General features: G+C 31.8%; 1 non-coding gene across 1 annotated transcript; it reads right to left on the bottom strand.

Annotated features, from left to right (window-relative positions):
- Nucleotides 1-4,720: 4,720 nt before the first annotated feature.
- Nucleotides 4,721-4,883, bottom strand: LOC135128474 (U1 spliceosomal RNA). Its single transcript, XR_010280419.1, has one exon. It is a non-coding gene; the product is annotated as a U1 spliceosomal RNA (small nuclear RNA).
- Between the last annotated feature and the right edge of the window lie 18,649 nt (nucleotides 4,884-23,532).

The raw sequence follows: 23,532 nt of genomic DNA, 5'->3' as shown, positions 1-23,532 counted from the left end.
AATCCAATATTTTACCAAATGATGCACTAGCGAACAACATGAGTCAGAAAAACTATTAATTATTTTTTTTAAGAAAAATTGCAATACTTTACGAATATTAAATAATGAAGGTAATAAAACTAATTTTTACATTTTCTTTAAATACATAAAAAATTGCAAAATCTGAAAAAAATGCATGGTTTTTCTGCAATGTACTTTTTTCCATTGTTTTTTCAAGTAGTACGGATGCATGTGGGCTATTATTCTCCATTTGCAAATACAATAAGTTAAAAAGTTGTTCGTGATGCCCCCTTTTAGGTGACTCACCCTGTATATCAATATTTTGCAATTTAACTTTAAAACTGCAAAACCGAATACTTTGAAATATTGCAAACATTCTAATAATCATCGTAAATGATTAATCAAAATTTATTCGTTTATCTCCTTCCAAAAAATGTAGTCATTTCAAAATTTTTCCGAAATATGCAAAATATTGTGACTTTAATATTACACGTATGTATCTTTATTTTCACTTATTAGGATATTAAGTCTGAATTTATTTAGTTTCCACTAATTTTTTGATCGCAATTTTTCGTTTTTTCAATTTCGCAATTTCTCTACTTTCAAATTTTCAATTTTTCATTTCTTCAATTTCTCCAGTTGCAATTTTTCAATTTTTTTTTCGAGTTATTGATTTTGAATTTTCATTGTCTCTGTTTTATAGCACAGTTTTTTGTTTTTACAGTTCCTTTGTTTTTTTCAAAGTTTCTTTCAATTTGATAATTTTTCGTTAGTCCAATTTTTCAAATTTTCAATCTTCCAATTTTTAAATTTTTTAATTTTTCAATTTTTGGATTTTCAATCCAATTTTTCGATTTCTTTAATTTTCAATTGTTCGATATTGTACTTTTCCGATTTTTAATTTCTCAGTATTTAATCTTTCGGTTTTTCAGTTTTCGTTTCTTTAATTTTTCATGTTCTTAATTTCCAATTCTTGGATTTTCCAGTTTTCATTTTTGATTTTTCAATTTTAAATATTTTTCCATTTTTTTATTCAAAAGTTGAAAAATCGACAAATTGAAAAATCGAAAAACTGAAAAAACGAAAAATTGCAAAATCGAAAAAGTGGAAAATCTAAAAGTTGCAAATCGAAGAACTGAAGAAACGAAAAAATTGAAACAGTGAAAAATTAAAAATCGAGAAAAATTAGTGAATCGAAAAATTGAAAAGAAGAAAAAACGAATCGAATCGAAAAATTGGAAACCCTAAAAGTTGTGTAATCGGAAAATTATGGCATCGTCAAAATTGTAAAGTCAGAAAACTCTAAAGCCATAAGATCGAAAAACTGAAAAATTAAATATCGAGAAATTCAAAAAATAAAAATCGAATAAATAAAAAAATTTTAAAATCCAACAAATTAAAAATGGAAAAATTCTAATATCGTAAAATTGAAAAAATGAGAAATTTTAAAAATTATAATTATTATTACATACTTATTTCAAAGGAAAACTACAAAAATTGATATTCAAAAATTGAATAAACGAAAAATTCAAAAATCGAGAAAGTGAAAAATCTAAAACTGAAACAATGCAAAATTAAAATATACATATAAAAGTTGAGAAACCGAAAAATTGCAAATCGAAAAATTGAAAATTTTCACATTGAAAAAAGAAAAATTTTAAAATCAGGATACTGAAAAACCCAAAAATTGAAAAATAAAGAAAATAAAAAACCGAAACAAAAATTGAAAAACTCAAAAATTGAAAACTGGTGAAACTGCAAATCGAAAAATTGCAAAATCTAAAAACTGAAATATCCACAAGTTGGAAAATTGAAAAACTGGAAACTTTTAAAATGAAAATTGAAAAATTGCAAATTGAAAATTTGTGGAAACGAAAAACAAAAAAAAAATTAAATTAACAGAAACTTATAAAATCGGAACATTGAAAAATCGAAATATTCTAAAAATAAAGAAAATAAAAAACCGAAACGAAAAACTACAAATCGAAAATTTGAAGAGATGAAAAATTAAAGAATCTAAAAATTGAAAATTCGAGAAACTCAAGGCGAGAAATTGAAAAACTGAAAATTGAATACTCGAAAAACACGAATCGAAAAATTGAAAAATCTAAAAGATGAAGAAAAGTCCAAAAGTTGGAAATATGAAAAACTGAAAAATGTAAATTTGAAAACTCAAAAAATTGCAAATCGAAACAAAAAGAAATGAAAAATTGAAGTGGAAAAAAAGCTGCGAGAGTGTCATTTACGCCACTGGGTTTTACTTTATAGAGATTATCAGAAAACAAAAATTCCAGAACAAGCGGTATTTATTGGGCTGCACGCCAGGAGCGAGAGAAGGTCTGTCGAAATAACGTTCCACCAATTTTTTTTGTTGTGTATTCTCTTTACACAGTTATAACTTTCTAACACTAGGTTCTAATATAGTCATCAATAGAATACAGTATACTGATGGATCCAAGATAAGATTTAAAAACAACATAAGTTTGCTGAATACAGTATATGTATGTACATATTCTACAAATAAATCTTATCAATTTACTATAAATTAGGTACACTAGTTTTCATTTTTTTTTGTTTCATGCTAAACATGAAAACCAAGATTATCATTTCATTTTTTGTTCCTGAGTTCATATATGTTGCCAAAAAAATGTATAGCCGATCAAATTTTCGAGATTATATCAAGTGTTTTTGCACTGCAGAAAACGATGTTGGAGGTGAAAGACTGGTGGAACAAAAACATGTTTGCGGATTAGTGTTGGCCTCTAATTAGAGAGACAGATTCCATTAGATGTAAAAAAGAAAGTGAAAAATTAAAAACTGAAAATTTGAGAAATTTTAAATCTAAAAATAGGAAAATTCAAAAGTTGGAAAACTGAAAAACTGAAAAATTTAAACTTGAAAGCTCGAAAAATTCCAAATCGAAAAATCGAAGAAACAAGAAGAAATAGAAAAGTGAATGATTGAAAAATTTAAATCAAAAAAGCTTCAGGAGTGTTATTTACGCAACGAAGTAACCCTCAATCAATTTTTATATTTGGGTCTTGCAACAAAAATATAAATTCAGTGCAAGGCTATGCGCCTGTTTCTAGTGAAGTTTCCCACTGGAAAATGATTAATATTACAGCAAGGACATAATTGCTAATCCTGACACGTGCAGTGTATAATTCTAATAATTAAAACGAGTAGCATACCGTTCTCGATTTGATCAACAAAAAAATGGTCGAACCGCAGCAGACCTTTCATCTCCAAAGCAGACTGACCCTTCGAGATCTATGACTCAGGTAGCTACGAATTATGTGATTAAAAACAAAAGGTTTAAATTTATATCTAATAATAAACAGAAACACAGCTGATTCGTAAAGCACAAGTATCAATATATTATTTTATAAAATTGACGTGGCGATGATATAATGATGTCATTACAATGTGGGTGCGGATATCAGATCAATTTTGGTTAGCGTTTTATCATCCACACGATATTCCTAAAATTATTACCAGTCGCTAGTCAATTTTGTACGTTACAACACATGAGCTAATGCATTATTAAAGCTCGGCCGACGTCTCGTGAGTAAACTTCACACTCGGGTGATAATAAAGTTTTTATTCTACTTGCAACGTAAATAACAAATTGCTGATAACTTCACTACTGTGCCATAAATATCCGCAGGATCACTTGGACTATGACAATAAGGTCTAAAACACATTAGTACGAATGCATAAAATTTAAATAAGATATTGCAGTATTGTGTAGTACAAAACTGTCCTGGTCATAGACGAGTAACTCAGGAAACGTATGAACGGACGGTCCGGAAGTTGAAATAAGGGCGGACGTATTTCCGCTTGCATAGACCTTCATTTCTACAGCTAGTGGATGCAACCACCTGCTCGATATAAAGTAAAAGGAGAGCAGATGAACTGATCTGTGCTACTTTTACGTGGCACAGCATTGTATAGTGTATCTTCTAACACTTCTTGTTTACCTATTGTTTTTAATACAAAATGAATTGATAGCAGTTAATTACAAACAATTGCTGTGACTATTGTGATTATTATTAAAAACAACAAAATCGTGTGTCCAGCGCTGTTGTTTTTTAAAATACGTAGTTTGCTTTAGTGTTATCGCAAATTATGGTTATAGTTAGGGATTATTCTGACAAAGGAAATATTAATTAATGGTTAGGATCAGTGGAGAGAACAAATCCTGTAATTAATGAGTATGCACATAACTGCACTATTAAACATAAAATATACCTCTGGTATCAGATAAAATTTTGTGACCAACATCCAACACATTTTTGCTTTAGTTATTAAACGATAGGTGAGAAAAGTATTGACTAACCATGTTTCTTGGGTTTTCGCAGCTCGTAGAATACGAAAAAGGGAGTTTTTACTTTTGTCTTTGTCTGGTGTTGTTGAAGATATATTCTCTTCAGAAACAATTATGCCAATTATTGTGTACATTGATTCTCTTGAAAAAATCTATGACGTCATTTTCAAATTTTGTCAAATCGTTCTTATTTGAAGTACAATAAACTTTCCTTTATCTCTAGTTTTATAGTCGATTCTTGTCCTAAACAAATAATATCAAAGGACTGTTATAATACAAAAAGGCACTTGATTATAAAAGAAAGCGTCATCACGTACTCATCTCCTTTCCGTAATCGTAGCTTAATGCTAATATGGTTTGTAGAGTAGCTTATTCTATGTTTATTTAATTTAGACCGGGATAGCGCGTACGCAGTCCCGACTACCAAAAATTGTGCGCCCGAGTTATCCACATTAGGGATAATCACAAGGGTCAGCCCGACCGTGGTGCAATGGAAGGGCCTCACCTTGGGGGAACCGCCCTATTGATCACGGTAACCCCTACGCCAGGTAAGTATGCTTTGACAACCTTCCCCAGTGCTTGTTATGATTGTAGGTACGTTTATTGTAAGGGAATCATACAACAGAGCGCCCTCTTTACTTCAGTAGGTGGTATTACAAAACGAAATATGTTAATCTGGTCCTTACTAGCAACTTTCAAAAGCTTGATGTATCCATAGGTGCATTTCACAGTATTTAAAAAAAAAATTGTCCAAAGTTATTTCGACAGAACTACCCTCGCCCCTGAAGTAGGTACAATAAACCATATGGAGCTTTTTCGAAAAATTACAAAATTCGATTTTGTGAGTTTTATTTTTTATGAGGACCTCTGAAAGTTAAAATAAAGATATGTATCTAATGCCCTTCTTCCCAGTGTCTCGTTACATGCATAATTTCGATTGTTTATGTTTATATTTCCAAAGAATCCACTAGTGTGTTTCACCTGCGTTAAAAGGAAATGAAATTTGATTATTTGTGTGGTCAAAAAGAGGAGAAGATAAATTTCGTTAATTAAGCTACAAAATGCAGCAAAAGAGTTTTTCCACAACAAAAATTTGTGATGATGTCATCATTTTGTGCCCGAATTTGGTTGGCATAGAAATTTTTTATGCTATTACTGCTATTATCGGTATTTTGTCTTATTTTTTTCATGGATTTCTGCCACCTTTTATTTTCTCGTTTTTTTTTTGATGATTTTTTGCCGCTTTTTTGACATCTTTTTTGTTTTGCCGTTTAGTTTGGTGTTTTTTCCTTTCGCGTTTTTAGATGCCTTTTTTATTCACCTATTGTAGTTGCGTTCTCATTTTTTATGGATTGTTGTAGCGTTTTTTTATTTTCTTTTTTGTAATTTGTCACTTTTTGTATTCCCCTTTCTGTATTGCATATTTTTCCACTTTTTGTGGCTTTTTGTATCAACTTTTGATTTTTTTATTTTTATTTGCTTTTATGACTTTTTATCACTTTTTTTGTGGCCCCCGTTCCTAGTGAACTTTTGTTGGGGCTCTTTCTCTGCATTTTTTTTTTTTTGTAATTTCTTTGTCGTTTTTTAAGTCGTCTTTTTATTTTTTTTGTCCGGTCTTTGACTTTTCATCGGCTGAGGGCCTTTTACGTTTTCTCGACCTTTCATGACCATTAGAGTACGAAGAAATAGGTCTCCGGTTTCCGTCTGTACGTCTGTCTGTTTGTCCGTCTGTCCGTCTGTCTGTCCGTCTGTCCGTCCGTCTGTCCGTCCGTCCGTCTGTACGGCTGTCTGTCTGTCTGCCGCCTCGGATTTTTATTAAACAGATAATCTTCGAAAGCATGGGGCGATTGTTGTCAAATTTTGTATTTATACTAGGTATATCATGTAGATGGTAAAACGCTAACCAAAATTTGTCTAATTTCTAATTAATCTAATAAGTTTTAAATTGTATCAAATAACATAATCTTACACATGTAGTTTATGACTCCGAATTGAGATTTTATCCGAAACGTCCAGATTTATGGAAAAAAAAGCAAAATTATGAAACAACATTTTGACATTTCATTTGGAATCTGCAAAACCCAATGCTTTGAAATCTTGCAGATGGTTTACAGTTATGATAAGCATGCTAAGTTTTTATTCAAAATATATTATTATTATTTTAATTTTGTATAATAGAATTTCATTTCAATTTTTGTATAGAAGACCATTTATATTTGTTAACTCTACAGATCTATAGACTGCAACAGTCTCAATCTGTATTTATATTGTAATATATATATATATATAATCTGTTACCCTCTTTTACCCATTGGGTGTCGAGGGGGGAGACGCACCGAGCCGCTCAGATAGGTATGGCGATCTTGGCCACCCATCCACAAAGTGACTGCGGACAGCGTTGCTTCATGAGCATTATCGCTGTGCCGCGCTAGGGTCTATCTGAGCCGTACTGCTCCCTTATATTGTAATAATAATAATAATATTTACTTGTCCCCTCCAAAAAATTGATGACGTCAGCTCAAAAGTTTGCCAATAAATCCTATCTAAAATGTACAAAATATGATGAATCTGTACTTGTAATTTATCATTCCATTCATATTTTTTGGATTTGCATATACAGGGTGACTCAAAAAAATTAATGAATGCGTGAATATATTTTATTTATTTAATCGGGAACTACAAAACCGAATGCTTTGAAATCTTGGAGATGATTTACATTATCATAGGCATGATACATTTTTAGTCAAAATATATTTCCTCGTCCCCCCCTAAAAAATTGATGACGTCATCTCAAAATTTTGCTGAATAAATCCCATCTTAAATGTGCAAAGTATGATGAGACAACACTTGTGATTTATCATTCCATTCACATTTTTTGGATTTGCATATACAGGGTGACTCAAAAAAATTAATGAATGCGTAAATTTATTTATTGATTTAATCAGGAACTACAAAACCAAATGCTTTGAAATCTTGGAGATGTTTTAAAGTTATCATAGCCATGGTGGATTTTTGATCAAAATATATTTATTCATCCCCCTCTAAAAAATAGATCACGCCACCCCAAAATTATTATTAATTATTAAATTAAGAATTGCAAAACTGAATACTTTGAAATTTTGACGTTTTGAAGTTATTGTAAGCATGGAAACTTTTTAATGAAAATGTATCTGTTTATCAACCCCAAAAAATTGACTACGGCATCTCAAAATTTTGCCGAATAAATTCTTTCGCAAATCTGCAAAATATGAACAGACTTTTAATCATTGCATTCATATTTTTTAGCTTTGCTTAAACCGGTGACTCAAAAAAATTAATGAATCAATCAATTTATTATTGATCAAATTAAGAATGAACTACCCCATTTTCTGGAAAATGTGATAATACGCCCATCTTTATAACAATAAAACAATGATAAGGTAAGAATTATAATAATAACATTCGGAATATTTTGTTCAATGGAGGCTTATGAATAATTTTAGTCATCTGTTTTGAGGCGATATTGAAATCAAACAAATGTCTACGTGATATTCTTCCGATGTAATGTACTCCCGTTTATAATGTGCTGTAAATAAATTTTTGGCACTCATAACCCTTTTTGATGACCTTGACGCATTCAACAACTAACAACATGCGGGACGTCGAAAATTCTTTATACCAGTTTTTTTAAATTTGTTTCTTTTTCATGCTTATTTTTGTCGCTTTAATGTAGCGTTTTTGGTGTCATTTTTTAACCTACTTTTAGTTTCATTTTTTTGGTCAATTTTTGTCGTGGCTTTTTTCCACATTTATTGATGAGCATTGATGAGTCCGTCCGTCCGTCCGTCTGTCTGTCTGGTCTTCTAATTTCTATAATATATCTAAAATCATAATAAAATCATTTATTTCTAGTATGTATTTCAAATTATTCGAATTGTCCAAACTGTCAGAAAAAACAATTTTCTGTGGAACTGTACCTACATACTAATGCAGGCCTGCAATTCAAATCTATCATCAAATTTATTTATATAAATATCATCAAAAATTATTATTACATTTACGATCCTGTCTAAGACCCCACAGCAGCAATATACTTGAACTTTTACACTGATTCTAAATACTATATTACGTAAAGTTAAATGAAATAACATTTGATATAATAAAAAGAGGGTTCGCTGGTATTACCTCGACTCAAGTAAAATGTTGCGCTTTCCTTATTCACCCTTGTTTCCACTATGCGGTTTCTGCGGCTACATTTTTCTAGATATATGTTTCTAATTTTCGTACATAATTTAGTACGTCATCTTGTACGTGCAAATAAAGCTATGTGATATAAATATACATTTTAATATTTACAAAATATAGTGCCGCAACTTTTACAACGATAACGAGAAAATATTTTAAACCGATGAAAAATTGTGTAGACTTTTACACCCTACGCTGCAGAGAAACGGAAGTATTGTAATATCATTATGATTTGTGTCTAATTTCACAGCTCGCGGACTGCGAAAATGTAAGTTTCCCGTTTCTGTCTGTCATTTATATCGAAAGTAAAAATGTATCTGAGATGGAGATCATCATGAATCTGATAGAAAAAACATCCATTAAAATTTGAAAATCGATGTCATTAAAAATTGAAACGGAATGTTAGATATACTGTTCATAAAATTTAAGGTACAAAAATAAAAAATAAAAAATATTTTTCAAAAGTAACTACATTGTTTGGGAACGGTTAATACAGTAAGTGTAAATTCAAGAAAAAATATATTACCCCTGTTTTCTCAGTAACATTATCTCTGCCTTAGAAAGTTGATACAATTTTTCGTTTTGCAAACAGGTGTACCACCAACACGTAATAATTGCAAATAACTCATTAGAAAGTTTTGTACGCAAAGTTTTGAACAAGTTACAAAACATACCTCAAGAGTTTCTCACAAGCATGAAAATTAACGACTCTTTCAACTCACAAAACCACATTAAAATAAGTCTGCAACTACGTGTAAGTGTTAAATTACGATAAATACCCCTTTTAATGCAACACGGTGGAATAAAAGGTTTAGTTAATTTTATGTAATTTTAAGTGACAATAACTTGTTTCACTATGTATTAAAACACATTATTCCAGAAATGTTTAAACAGGTAATTACTTGGAAATTGACTCATTTAACCAATGTTAGTGAATAAATCATCATTAACACAAATAATAAATCCATAATATTCATTGCACTTTTGGTGTTGTCAGGTAATAAGCGTTGTGAATATTCACTTTAATGAACGCAGTATGACACTTTTAGTGTAAATAAAAATTTTAATGAAATGCGAAGAGATAAAAGAAGTCTGGGGTTGTTTAGGGAGAACTGTCCTCGTAGAGACGTGGAAGAACAATCCTTTAAACAAATCCAGATTCTTAGGTAAAATATGAAATCTGTGAAATAGCACACTGTACGTATTAACAATTGCTTCAACTTTTGTATATGATAATAACAAGAAGACTGTGTCCCCAGAATTTTAACTACATTATTATTATTATTACGTAATAAAAACATATGTTATTATATTTAAAAAATATATCTTTGGTGTGTAACGTTTAGCTGGAATATTTTGTATAATATCTGAAAATAATTAAGCCGCTAGCGTGTTTTCTTGCGAATGTCTACTTCAGACAGTTACGTTTCGAAGCAATTTCTGCCTCTATTGTATATTATATGTTTTGCCATCTATTTTTTAGTAAGAACGCTTCATCCCATATACTCAGTAAGCACTTCGTTCTCCCAGACGGAGATTCGTTTTTTTTTGAGGGAAAAACTGGCACTACAAAGGAAAGGGATTTCGTTACGTGCGACAGAGAGATCGCGACTGTCACGTATATTAATTTTATTTTTCCAAGACTTTGTTTATATAACGCACAGATTTAGTCCAGAAATATCATTAAATGTAGCTGATACGAAAGCTGGTATCTGACTTTGACTTTACATCTCTGTAAAAAATAAATATGATGATGTAACGAAATACGAAATTAATTAGCAGCTAACTTTACTTATTAAAAAAAAAATCCTTGGACAGTATACATGTGCTTTCGAGCCGGAGGAAACTAACCCATATTTTCTGTATTTGTTTTACATAATACTGCATACACTGGGGGGGAGGGAGGTATTCGAATATATGTTGTCTAGAAAGAATCATTAAATATTAATTTGTTTAACTTTATTTGATTAAGTAAGAATTAAAATTAATTTGACTTAATTCCGAGTCTAACTGTAAAGTAAAACGAAACGTGACACAATTAATTATAATTAATGAACCATATCATAATTACTTCAGTGGTAACATGAAAGAAACAAATTTTGTAGATAGATATTTAAATTTTGTATGTTTTATGTTTAACTGAGCAGCTTTATGTAATACTAGCTGACCCCGTGAACTTTGTTTCACCTACAATTTAATTTTGAATCTGCAAAATCGAATGCTTTGAAATCTTGCAGATGTTTTAAACATATGATAAGCATAATAAATTTTTATTCAAAATATATTTACTTATCCCCTCCAAAAAATTGATGACGTCAGCCCAAAATTTTGCCAAATGAATCCTATCTAAAATGTCCAAAATAGGATGAGACTATACTTGTGATTTATCATTCCATTCATATTTTTTAGTTTTGCTTATAGGGGGTGTCTCAAAAAAATTAATCACTGAGTCAATTTATTTTATTGATTGAATCAAGAATTGCAAAACTGAATTTTGAAATATTGCAGACGTTTTGAAGTTACTGTTTGACATGGTAGGTTTTCAAATATATCTGTTTATCAAGCCCAAAAACTTGAATACATCATCTCAAGATTTTGCCGAATAAATCCTATCTAAAATGTGGAAAACATCATCAGTATATTTTCGTAATTTATCATTGCATTAATATTTTTTAGATTTGCTTTTACAGTGACTCAAAAAAATATATGGATCAGTCAATTTATTTTAGTGAATAACTCAAGAGTTGCAAAAATTAATACTTTGAGATCTTGCAGACGTTTTAAAGTTATTGTAAGCATGGTAAATTGTTAAGAATATTTATTTATTCCCCCCAAAAAATTGATGAAATGGCTCACTCGATTTTCGCAGATAATTTTGGGAATACAATACAGTTATTTTTAGTATTACAGTGTTGACAGTAAATGTTGATTAGGTCATCACAAAATTGTGTGAAGAACAGACTCAACTCGAAAATGCTGAATAGGTTTCATTATACTTTTGGTGCGAAGGAAGTTCTGTCGAAACAACGTTCGATCAATTTTTTGACAATGGTTGATATCAATAAAACTCAGTAGATGCTCATACTCGAAATACGAAGTATCTACTCGAATATCAAATCAAAATATTTCTAGTTTGTCTAGATGATACTAATACTTCAGTAAGTAACAGTTGATGCTCAAGTAGCATCTCGATACAACAAAAAAGGACAACAGTGACAGTGTTCAACCATCAAGGCAAAAATCGAGTCACCAAAATATAAGTTAGCATGGGGTAGACACCTTGAGATGGGAATCTCTATGGCCAGTGTTAGAAAAAACGCACTGAAAATTTATGCATAAATAAAAGTTAATTACATGAAAAGTTTTCGATATTCCTGCTCCTAATGTGTTTTTCAAACTGAATGCACCTTTTGACGACGTTCCACGTTCATGAAAGTCACTATGTTTAGTTAAAATTCACTCTTACAACGATCCTACTCGTTTTCTAAGCTGCTTTACAGACAGCTCATTATTTGCCAGGCCGATGCTCATTTTTAGATTAAACGCTCACAAAACGCGTAGATGTTCAGTTTTTGTCCGGACAATGTTTCCAAGTACATAGAGTAGATGCTCAGATATATAAGAGTAATAATGAAGTAGGTATTTCGTACTTCGAATATGAGTATCTGCTCAGTTTTATTCATACCATCCAATGTCTCGCTTCAATGTTTGATTATGTTGATTATGAGCACAACGCTGATCAACTTCCATATCCGAATTACCCATGAAATAAATCATTGCGGTTTGCACCTGAGGTAGTTCGTCGCACATTTGATTGACTTCGTGGACCTATATGAGCTTGTCGTCTTCTCGGCACTTTAATGAACTTCATAAAACGACACAGAATCATTTTCACAGTGAATCAAATCTGTAAATTTTGTCTTGAGAATTTTAAAATATTGAAAACTTCAAATTAAATCCTCGAATAACGGTAAAGTTTGAGGTTTTGTCAAAACCAACAAAGTGAATATACTTAAAAAGAATGGCAGATCAAAATGAATAAGAAACTTTCGCAATGTGTAATTAAATTCACTCTAACCAAGACTTTTCTTAAAATAAACGACGTTTTTTTTTACGAAAAAACAAAGAACGATTTGAAATGCAATATACTTTTCACAATCGCACGGAAGAATTAGTTTTGTATGACACGTCAGTTAGACGACAGGTCCGTCAGAAGCGCCAACTATTGAAATTAATTCGAAGTGGCGATTCCCATACAAAATTTTTAGAATTTTTTTATTTTTTAACTGTTCTTTTAAGTTATCCTTATTTTTTTTATTTATAAACCACCCCCGTAATATAAAAAAAAAAATTAAAATCGGTCAAGCCGTTTTTGAGTCTTAGCGAGACTATCAGGAACAGCAATTGATTTTTATTTTATAGACGATTAAAAAATGGGGGTTGGTGGTAGAAAGGTGAAAATTTAGGGTTATGTGTATTTTTTGATGCCAAATCTTAAAAAAATAAAAATAAAAAATTTTGTCCAAAAAATAGACAAACATTTTTTAGGGTGGGCCACCCTTATCACTTAGGGATTTAAAAAATAGTTTACAGCTTATTGTCAGACCTACCGAATATACATAAAAAATTTCATACAAATCGGTCAACCCATTTCGGAGAAGTTCGGTTACAAACACTGTGACGCGAGAATTTTATGCATAATGCATTATTATTTTAGAACAAATTTCATTACCACAAAGAAGGTTATACTGACTCGACCTTAAAAGATAGACATATGCTGTCGCGGACTTTTCTTTAGAACTTTTAGAGGGGAACAATTTCGTCATACATGATTTTTACGTAACTTTAACCGTTTAAGCAGCGTAAGCAACGGAAGCTGTCAAAGGAGGAATAATTTTCCCGTTTTTCCGAATTTTTCATTGCTACTTCGCTCCTAATGATCGTAGCGTGATGTTATACAGGGTGCCGCATCCAAGTCTGGATATAGGGAATTAACATGGGAATTGGTTTTTATTTTATAATATCTCCCCAGATCACTTTAAAGCTATTATTGAGTGATGCCTTTGTGGAGGTCGAAGAGGGCTATCGGCCAGTACTTTTTTCAAATCGTTGCATCGCGCTCATTCACTGTAAAAAGGTTTTAAAAATCGTATTTTGAAATTCGCGCCCGATCCGAATTGTCGCGAAGTGTTCCGTCGTACTGTCGAAGTTCGGCGATCGCGTCTTTCCGTTACCCATGCAAAATTCAAATGTCAAAGTGAAATTAGAAATTATTCTCATCAGAAATCAACGAACAAGTCAAACTGAATTATTTTATCCAGTGTGATGATTATTGTAGGACAAATTAAACGGAATAAATGCACAAATTGATCCATTCATTCGTCATAGTGCGCGACCCCGTCAAACGAGCCATCTCGAACTACAATCAGACCGTATCCAAAAAGCCCAAGATGAAGACTTCAAGACTTCGAGCAGCTGGTCTTCCTCAAAACCCCATCAAAGCCCATCGGCAGCATTGTGACATTTTCTGGGAGCCCTCAAGCTAGGAATGTACTCCAGCTGCCTCACTCAGTAATCACTGAACGACTCAAATTGAATTATTTTATCCAATATGACGATTATTGTAGGTCAATTTAAACGGAATAAATGCACAAACTGCACAAAATATTTTATTAGGTTATGCTATGTTCTACTGCGATTAGATGAAAAAGCGGGGGCCTGCATGTTCTTCAACGGTTAATTTAATTAGTAGGTAATTTGGATAAATTTCACCCTTTTTTTTTCACTAAAGATTGAAAGTCAATTGATTTTACATTCGTTAAGCAGGGATGGATTTTTTGCCTCCAGGAAGCATCTTCATTACAGGAAATTTTTGAGAGAGAAATGTAGAACATTGACTCATCAACATTTTAAAGTATTTTTCTCTATTACAAATGTGTTTTGGGATTCAGAAACTTTTGTATTACTGTTTTATTTGTTTATTGTGTTAACAACAAAAATAAAAATAATATTTCGCAAAATAAAGTTACATTTATTTTCAAAAGTGATAAAAAGTACATAAAATCAGGTGGGCACGACGTCTTCTAGGGATCTTAAACAGATGGGATAGAAGAGTTTCAAAAAGCATCATGACAAAAAATTAAAGCCTGAGGACTACTCACGTATGGAGTTTTACGAAGGAACGCTTGAGAAAATCTAGGCTGATGGAGAGTTTTTGAGGAACATTTGTTTTACTGACGAATGTTCATTTGGTCTTAAGGGAAGTTATAATCGTCAGAACGATCAAATTTGAGCAATACACAATCCTCACGTGGTCGATGACATTGACCATCGTTATCAGTGGCGTGCAACTGTCAGTGTGTGACTGGGGCTTCTAGGACATCATGTCATTGCACCTTTTTTCATCGAATCTGGATTGAATGCTCAGAAGTAGGACAATATGCTAGATCAGCAAATACTTCCTAGGACTCGAAGGATGCGGCATCTCCAGCAGATCTTTTACATGCAGGATCAAATCTCCAGCCATAGAACTCGCATAAATGTTGTTTATTTGAACCAGTATTTTCCCGCAATGTTGGAATGGAAAGTTTGCACCGCCCCATTGGCCTGTGCATTTGCCAGATCTAAACCCCTGTCAATTTGTTCTTTGGAGATTTCTTCACGAGCTTCTGTATTCGAACAATACGAGCTATACAAACAGAGACGCGCTGAAACAAGCAATCCAGCAATATTGTCTTCAGATTTCAACTCAAATGCTAGTCAACACGCGTAGGAGTTTTGAAGATTGGCGTACTTACTGTACGGCTGCTGAGAGCAGTCTTTTTGAGCAATTCTTGAAAATAGTGCAATACTTCTCCAGATTCGTACAATATTTCATTACTTCATTCATCAACAATTTTTAAATTTTGTTATTTGTAGTTATCTAAATGGTTCATTAAAAGGTTCTCTTCAAAAGCGCCAGCTCTTTTGATGGTAAATCTTATCATCACACAATAAGAAAAGCGGGCCCTCGCTTTTTCATCTAATCGCAGTAGAACATGGCATTTTAATGAGATTTTAGTAATAAAGACTCGATCAGCACCAGCAACATAACCTAATAAAATATTTTGTGCAGTTTGTGCATTTATTCCGTTTAAATTGACCTACAATAATAATCGTTATATTGTTTTTTATATTTGTTTACAGGAAGACCAGCTGCTCGAAGTCTTCATCTCGGGCTTTTTGGATACAGCCTGAGTGTAGTTCGAGATGAATCGTTTGACGGGGTCGCGCACTATGACGAATGAATGGATCAATTTGTGCATTTATTCCGTTTAATTTGTCCTACAATAATCATCACACCGGATAAAATAAATCAGTTTGAGTTGTTCGTTGATTTCTGAGAATAATTTCCAATTTCACTTTGACATTTGCATTTTGCATGGCTAATCTGAAGACGCGATCGCCGAACTTCGACAGTGCGACGGAACATTTCGCGACAACTCGGATCGGGCGCGAATTTCAAAATACGATTTTTAAAACCTTTTTACAGTAAATGAACGCGATGCAACGATTTGAAAAAAATACTGGCCGATAGCCCTCTTCGACCTCCACAAAGGCATCACTCAGTAATAGCTTGAAAGTGATCTGGGGAGATATTATAAAATAAAAACCAACTTGCCATGTTAATTCCCTATGTCCAGACTTGGATGCGGCACCCTGTATAGCCTATATGTAGATATGATACATGGACTATCCAACACAAAAAGATTTTTTGAATTTGAACCAGTAGTTTCTGAGATATGCTTGTTCAAATAAACAAAAGCTTCAGCTTTATTATATAAGTATAGATTAACGGATGATTTGTACTATAACAAAATATGTACATATTTGCATTTCTATTTGGTTCATTTTATAACAAAAATAGTTCTCTTGTTTCGGATTTAAAACAATTACATCGTATTAAAATCAATGAAAAACAATAATATAATTAAGGTATTTAATTTTGGTGAATATTGTTATTCAATGTATTATTTTCCTGATTTAATTATCTTTCCCTGTTAATTGGTTTTTTTTTACTGTTGGGAAAGATTTTAATAATTTTAATAATAATAATAATAATAATAATAATAATAAATTTCAATAACGTTTTTTTTTTTATAAAAATAAACTTATAATAATAATAATAAACAAATTCGCGAAATTGTATATTTTTTCGAAGAATCGGTATTTATTCGAATGTACCCAAGCTCTATGTGAATAAACTTGGGCTAATTTTTACAAAAAAAAAAAAAAAACGTTATTATATAGTTTTGATTTTTTTTAATCTGTATGCCTAGGGTAAAAACTCAAGGCTGATTTATGAAGCACAAGTACAGGAGTATGTCAAGCTGACAGATGATAAGTAGGCAGATGGAGGAAGGAACCTATTTTTTCGTATTCTAGAATTACGAAACTCGCCAAAACATGAAAGTAGCCATTCACCGAGTGGACTCCCGTTCTAATATTTCCTTAACCTACGCTTGCGAATTAAAAACAAAAAATAGTACATTATTTTATAAAGAGCAAAGCAGAAACTTTCTGCGGTGAGTATTTTTTCTTTTTTAAATTTAAAAAATTGGAATTATTAGTTTTTAAAAATTAATGAATGAAGTTATATCTGCAGCAGCTACAGAGAATCTTGGGCCAACAAAATCGGGAGCAGTTACGAAGTTGTTTATAAGCGATTTCGTACATGGTGTGAGAAGAATATAGTTCTCAAATAGTCTGAAAGTGCATTATTGGCATATTTTTCTGAATTAGAGAAGACAATGAGGAGTTTTACGTGTGTTTCTTTTAAAGTGATTAACTTCAATGTGTTTTGGATATTGTTGCTATGGTTTCACTTTTTCTGATGTCTGCAGCGGCTGTTGTTAAGGAGCGGCTGAAATGTCAAACTTTAAGGTCATTTGTTGAGTTTCAAAATGTCATGTTTTTTTAACGTTTAAAGAAAATAGTAGATTGTTTTATTAGGATTAAAAGTGCCATTTTTTGCGACGAGCAAATTTTGCATTTGCGAGGCGGAGCGAAGCGAAGCCGAGCGGATGCAAAATTGCGAGTCAAAAACTGACTTTTAATCCGAATGAAACATACTACTTTTTCGCCAGCCAAAAAGTAAATCTCAAAAATACAAAATATTGATAACAATAATATCGAGCAGAAATGAATCAATCTGCAAAGTAGTCTGGTATCCACGTCGTCAAGGCTTTTTTTGTTTGCTTACATACCATTGTTTTGTGAAAACGTTTGCAGTGTTAATAATGAATCCTGAAGAAGAGTTACCTCCCGATGTGCTAGAAGAAGCACAAAACGTGGTACTGAACTTGTTACCAACAAAATCGCGCGAAGTGTATGAGTGCGCGTATACCCGCTTCATCAAATGGTGCGAAGGGAAAAAGATTCAAACTTATTCTGAGAACGTCCTATTGGTATATTTTTCCGAATTGGCTACAAAAATGAAGTCATCCACACTGTGGTCGCAGTATTCCATGGTGAAAGCAACTTTAAATATAAAAAATGGCATAGAAATCGGAAAGTATTCAAAATTAAAAGCGTTTATAAAGAAACAAGGAGAAGGATACGTTCCAAAGAAATCAAGGGTTTTAACTAATGAACAAATAGAAGTTTTCTTAGACACGGCTCCGGATTTCAAATTCCTGATGATGAAAGTATGTTTATAACCTAATGAAGAGCTTATATTTGTTTTACGAATTTTTTTCAGATTGTTGTAATCTTTGGCCTTAGCGGAGCTTGTCGGTGTCACGAACTATTACAAATAAAAACTGAAGATATTGAAAATATTAAAGCAGGTTTATTGGTAAAAATTCCTGATACCAAAACGAAAAAACCCAGATCATTTACGGTTATGGGGGAAAAGTATTTGAAATTTTACGAAAAGTATGTTGCGCTTCGTCCAAAAATGTTTAATGAAGGTCGGTTTTTTATTAAATATGTCGACGGAATGTGCCATCGACAAGTAGTTGGCATTCATAAAATTAGTGGTGTACCCCAAGAAGTAGCCAAATATTTAAAGCTAGAAAACTTTAAAGAATACAGCAGACATTGCCTACGTCGGACTTCTGCCACGCTTTTTGTGGATTCTGGCGGTGATATTACGTCCCTCAAGAGGCACGGTGGGTGGAAATCTGACAGTGTAGCCGAAGGTTACATAGAAGAGTCTCTTAAACACAAAAAAGATGTAGCAAAAAAAATTTTTCGTTTGGAAGAACCAGGTACAAGTAGTGAAACCACAAGTAAAATACATGAAGACGCAACGAATAGGAATGTGAGCGAAGTAAACCTAGAAGAATCAGGTACAAGTAGTGGAACTACGAATAGAATGATCACACGTGAAGACGGAATAAGTAGGAATGTGGGAGCAGTAAACCTGAATTTTGACACTGTGACCAACCAGACAGCAGGAGCGGTAGAAGTGTTAGCGCAAAATATTATTACTGACCGCATGAAAAATGATAATAGTGACGGAAAATCTTTAATCCAAATCAATCGCAGTTGTTCTTATTGTACATTCAATATTAATTTTAAAATTTAAATAATTAATAACAATGTAAGTTAATAATAAAATTGGAAAATATTAATAGCATTTCATTCTCAAAATAAAACAATTGAAAACTTTTTAAGGCTAGGATTAAAAAAAAAAATTAATGCTAGGATTAAAAAGGCAAAAATGACGTTGTTACTTTAGTAACGCAACTTTTTTTTACTCTCACAAAAACGTCAAGTTTTCCGTCCAAAATTGACGTTAAAAGTGACATCTTTTAAGACGGCTGGCGAAAAAAATAATTTATAAATTCGCTGCTATTTATCATCGGTCTTCTCGTATCTTCCAGCAAATAATTTCATTTCAAAATTTTACTAAGTACATACTCAAATCCTGTTTAAAAAGTATACGTACCTCTAATTTTAAATATATACTTCTATTTGTATAAAAGTTCGTTTTAGAAACATGTTCTCTCAAAACTTTCATAATAATTGATTTCTTTAACAATTTAGAAAGACAGCAACACTGATTTAAGGATTACAAAATTTATTATTCATTCCCTTCTGAAAGTTGACGGTATCTCAAACTTGTTAAATAATAAATCGTATCCAAGGCCTTTATTAAGCCGCGTGGGTTGTTTCAATAATTTTATTTTTCTAAAATTGCTTACACATTGCTGTTAAAAAAATAGTGACTTAATTAACATCTTAACAAGGATACATATCTATCAATAAAATTTACCATACCAATAACAATAATATTGAATTTCTAAACTTTTTAGAAAATGGGGTAAGTTATCCTTGATTTGATTAACAAAAGAGATTGTCTCATTTTTACATATTTTGAGTCACCCTGGATGAGAAATTCTAAAAAATATAAATTCATTGATAAACCACAAATATAGATTCATAATTTAATAGGATTTATTCGGCAAAATTTCGAAATGAGGTTATCAATTTTTAGTAGGGATGAACGGATAAATTTTTATTAACGATTTAGTATGATTTCAGAAAATTTGGTTTAACAGTTTCAAAGTTAAATTGTAAAACATTATAAAATTTTGATTTTTTTTACAAAAATCTAGGTAAATGAAGTAAAATATCAATTCGGATTCATAAACCTCAAGTGTAGAAGAGCGCGATTTTATAATTTTAAATAACATTCACTATTTAACACCAGTAGTTTCGGAGATGATTAATATAATAAAAATGGACAGACACAGACGATACACAGATAGGCGGAAATGAGGGACCTATTTTTTCATACTCCAGGGGTTTTGAAACGTCGAGAAAATGTTACAGTAGCTGATGCTCAAGAAGTAAAAATTATTACTTGAGCTGGTTTTGACTATTGCTGAAATTCAAGAAACACAAGGTTATAATCGATGTCGGTGTTACATTGTACCTAATGAAAATAGTATACATCGGCGTTTGATTCAATTCAGGGTTTAGATCACGAAAATTGTGATGTTGAACAGACATTTTTAATTTTTAAAGCATTTTAACGTCTAGGAGAACTCGTACAATTGAGGAAAACTTAGAAAAAGTAGTAATTGTTATTAAGAATTCTCGAAGTTGTAGGCCACGACTGCAATAGCGCTGGTGATCGGACGGCTATGAGCATCACTTCCGCTTTGCCGAAGTCTGATAATAATACATGTGGACCTACATTACATTTAAAACAGTTTTACGTTATTGATTTTCTCTTAATTACAATAATTAATTTGTAATCTCCAATAGGTATGACGGTATTATTTCACAAATATATGTTTTAAAAACACAACATTCGCTACGCCACACTCACTTTGTGTTTGCATTTTACTTTGTTTACTTTTATTTAACACAGTTGTTTATCTAAATAAATTTTTAACACAGAAATTGCCTGCAGTTTTTTCAGTAACAGTATATAGAAAATTAAATAAAAATAATGGAAAAATTCATTCCATATTTTTAGATTGTGTTCCGTTGCGTAAATCCTAATACACCTGGCTAATGGCTTTTGATCACATTTCGTCAACAGTAACACTAGATTTGATATTGAATTTACCCTAGCGCCGTGTTTACACGTTGCTCCCGAAGTGTCCGTCTTCTTAATGAAAAATATTGATTGGCCATCTATCTACAGAGGTAAAGACACCCATATTTACTCTGTAAAGGAAGTAATTCGTAAGCTTGCCCAACATATTTTATCCGGAACGTTCAATTTTTGGGGAGGGTATAGTCAAACCTATGAATTATGTCAGTAATACAGCAAACATATAATCAGACCAAACCATTTGTCCAGTTCCAAGATATCATATAAATAATAAAGTTGATTAACAACTAATTGATTCAGCGTGGGTGTAAACGCAGTTACATTTAATTACAAATTACGAAAATTTTCTAGTGCATCCTGTTCATGATAATCATCAGTCGATAGTGCACCCTAATATCGTGATACTATGTATTATATGCTATGTACAATAAAGCAACAAAAATTCAGTGTCTGAAATTCTGTCACGCAACGTTCCTATTGTGATTTCCGACGTAACAATAACAACCCTTTCTGCATCCTGCTGATAGGTAAATAATTACAAGTTTCTGACAATAAAAACATTCATTTATTCTGAAAAATTATATCCATTGGACGGATGAGTTGCTCGGCTGCCAAATTTCAATGGTTTATTTTTACTCGAAAGACGACTTTTGATCATATCTTTTTTTTGTTTTTTTAGAGTGAATCTGAATTTTAAAACGCTATGAAAATCAACGTACCATCATTTGAACGACAAAAATAAACGTTCATTTAACAAATCGAACGAAGCAAAAATTTTGACTGTGAAATATTGAACGAAGTAAGTTGATATTTACATCGTTAATTAATGCTCATAATTTATTCCAGAATTCACTGTTAAAATGGATTTATACAACTTCTCAAGTTTAACAACTAAACTTGGGTAAATAAAAAGTTACAATAATTACGGTGTCCTAAACATACAATAAATTTCCCGTTGTCGGCTTAAATTTGAAATATAAATATTTTAGTAAGAAAAGTTGTTGGAACTCACGCTATTTGAAATTCGTTTAATATTTCGAAGCGTCTGAAAGGAGTGACCATCTCCTCCATCTAATTAACAGATGCCACCCTTTGTAAATGTATGATGGCTTGCTCTTAACTTCTACCCTAATGCCCATTACCACACCCTTCAATTTAATAAGTAAAACTGAAATTTATATGTATCTATTTAACCTCCAAACGTAGAAATGAGTTTTCCTTTCGTTTTATGATATGCGCGAGGTGAGTTAGTTGCCACATAGCTCTAGATTCGGTGTTAATGCACTAAAGGCAAGCTGATGCATTCAGATAAGATTTTCTCAAGTTCGTAATTGGGCTATAAGTTTTGGGTAATTTGAATTTCATAAGCTGGTTAACTCGAAGTTTGTTCTGTGCTGCGTTAAGTCTTTATTAAAGCAATAGATAACGCTGTCTGATAAACAATAACCCAAAAGTTTCCTGAATACGCTCAAGACTTTTATTTTGGGTTTATATTTTAGTTTTGCGCAACTCTCTTGTGGTAAAGAGCAACATTTATATGTAAATATTCGAGCATTCCATCCCGGGAGACATTTTCACCAGTGGAGTTAAAATAAATCATATTGATATCAGAAAGTAAAATAAAGTTTGATTAAAAAGGTGTTCCTAGGAGGATAAGTAAATGCAATATTAAAACGGAACTCGCCATACACCACTTGTAGAAATTTATATAACAGTGGCGTGTCATGAGGGAATGATCAGTATGTAGGTAATTCTGCTCGACGAATTCTTATGGGAATAAAAAATTTTTTTTAGATTTTACCACAGTTTGTTCGAAACTCACCGAAATACATCAAAAAGAAAAAATATAATAATTATATGATATTTACAAAATTTTCCATTCACATTTTCTGTTTGGTTTTTAATTTTAGATTAAAACATCTTTTTTCTGCTTTTCTAATTTGGTTAGTGTACAGACTAAATAAATTTACCTAAACCTTTTAATTTTTTATACATCACTTCGAAGAGAGATCCGCCCACTTCCCTTGAAACACTTTTTCGTGGAAAGAGTTGTTGTCGAATGTAATATGATACTACATAATATAATTTCAAATAATATAATTTATTTTGTGTGTTCTTGTGGGTTCCGCAAATTTACAAATAGTAATAAATTAACAGAATAAAAAAAAGCCGAGAACACATATCCGTTAATATTAAGCAGAAGTTGTGGTGATGTAAGCTTCCATAAAAACAAAGTTTTATTTTCTGATTTTCGTTCAGATTTACGTCTCCTAATACAGTAGCTGTGCCAGTGTACTTTTGCGGAATGGCCAAGCAGTGTAATATTGAGAAAGGTGCTAAAATATTTTATGGAGCTTTTACTTATCAAATAAATTTGATACAGAAGTGAACAGCTGCAGACTTTTTAAATTAACGGTTGATTGATTAT

The sequence above is a fragment of the Zophobas morio genome, unplaced genomic scaffold, assembly GCF_036711695.1.
Source record: "Zophobas morio isolate AGI-343-1 ecotype UQ-CSIRO unplaced genomic scaffold, CSIRO_AGI_Zmor_V1 ptg000012l, whole genome shotgun sequence".
In the NCBI taxonomy this organism is placed as follows: domain Eukaryota; kingdom Metazoa; phylum Arthropoda; class Insecta; order Coleoptera; family Tenebrionidae; genus Zophobas; species Zophobas morio.
Note: the sequence above shows the minus strand (reverse complement) of the source record. Positions and strands in the feature narration are given on the sequence as shown.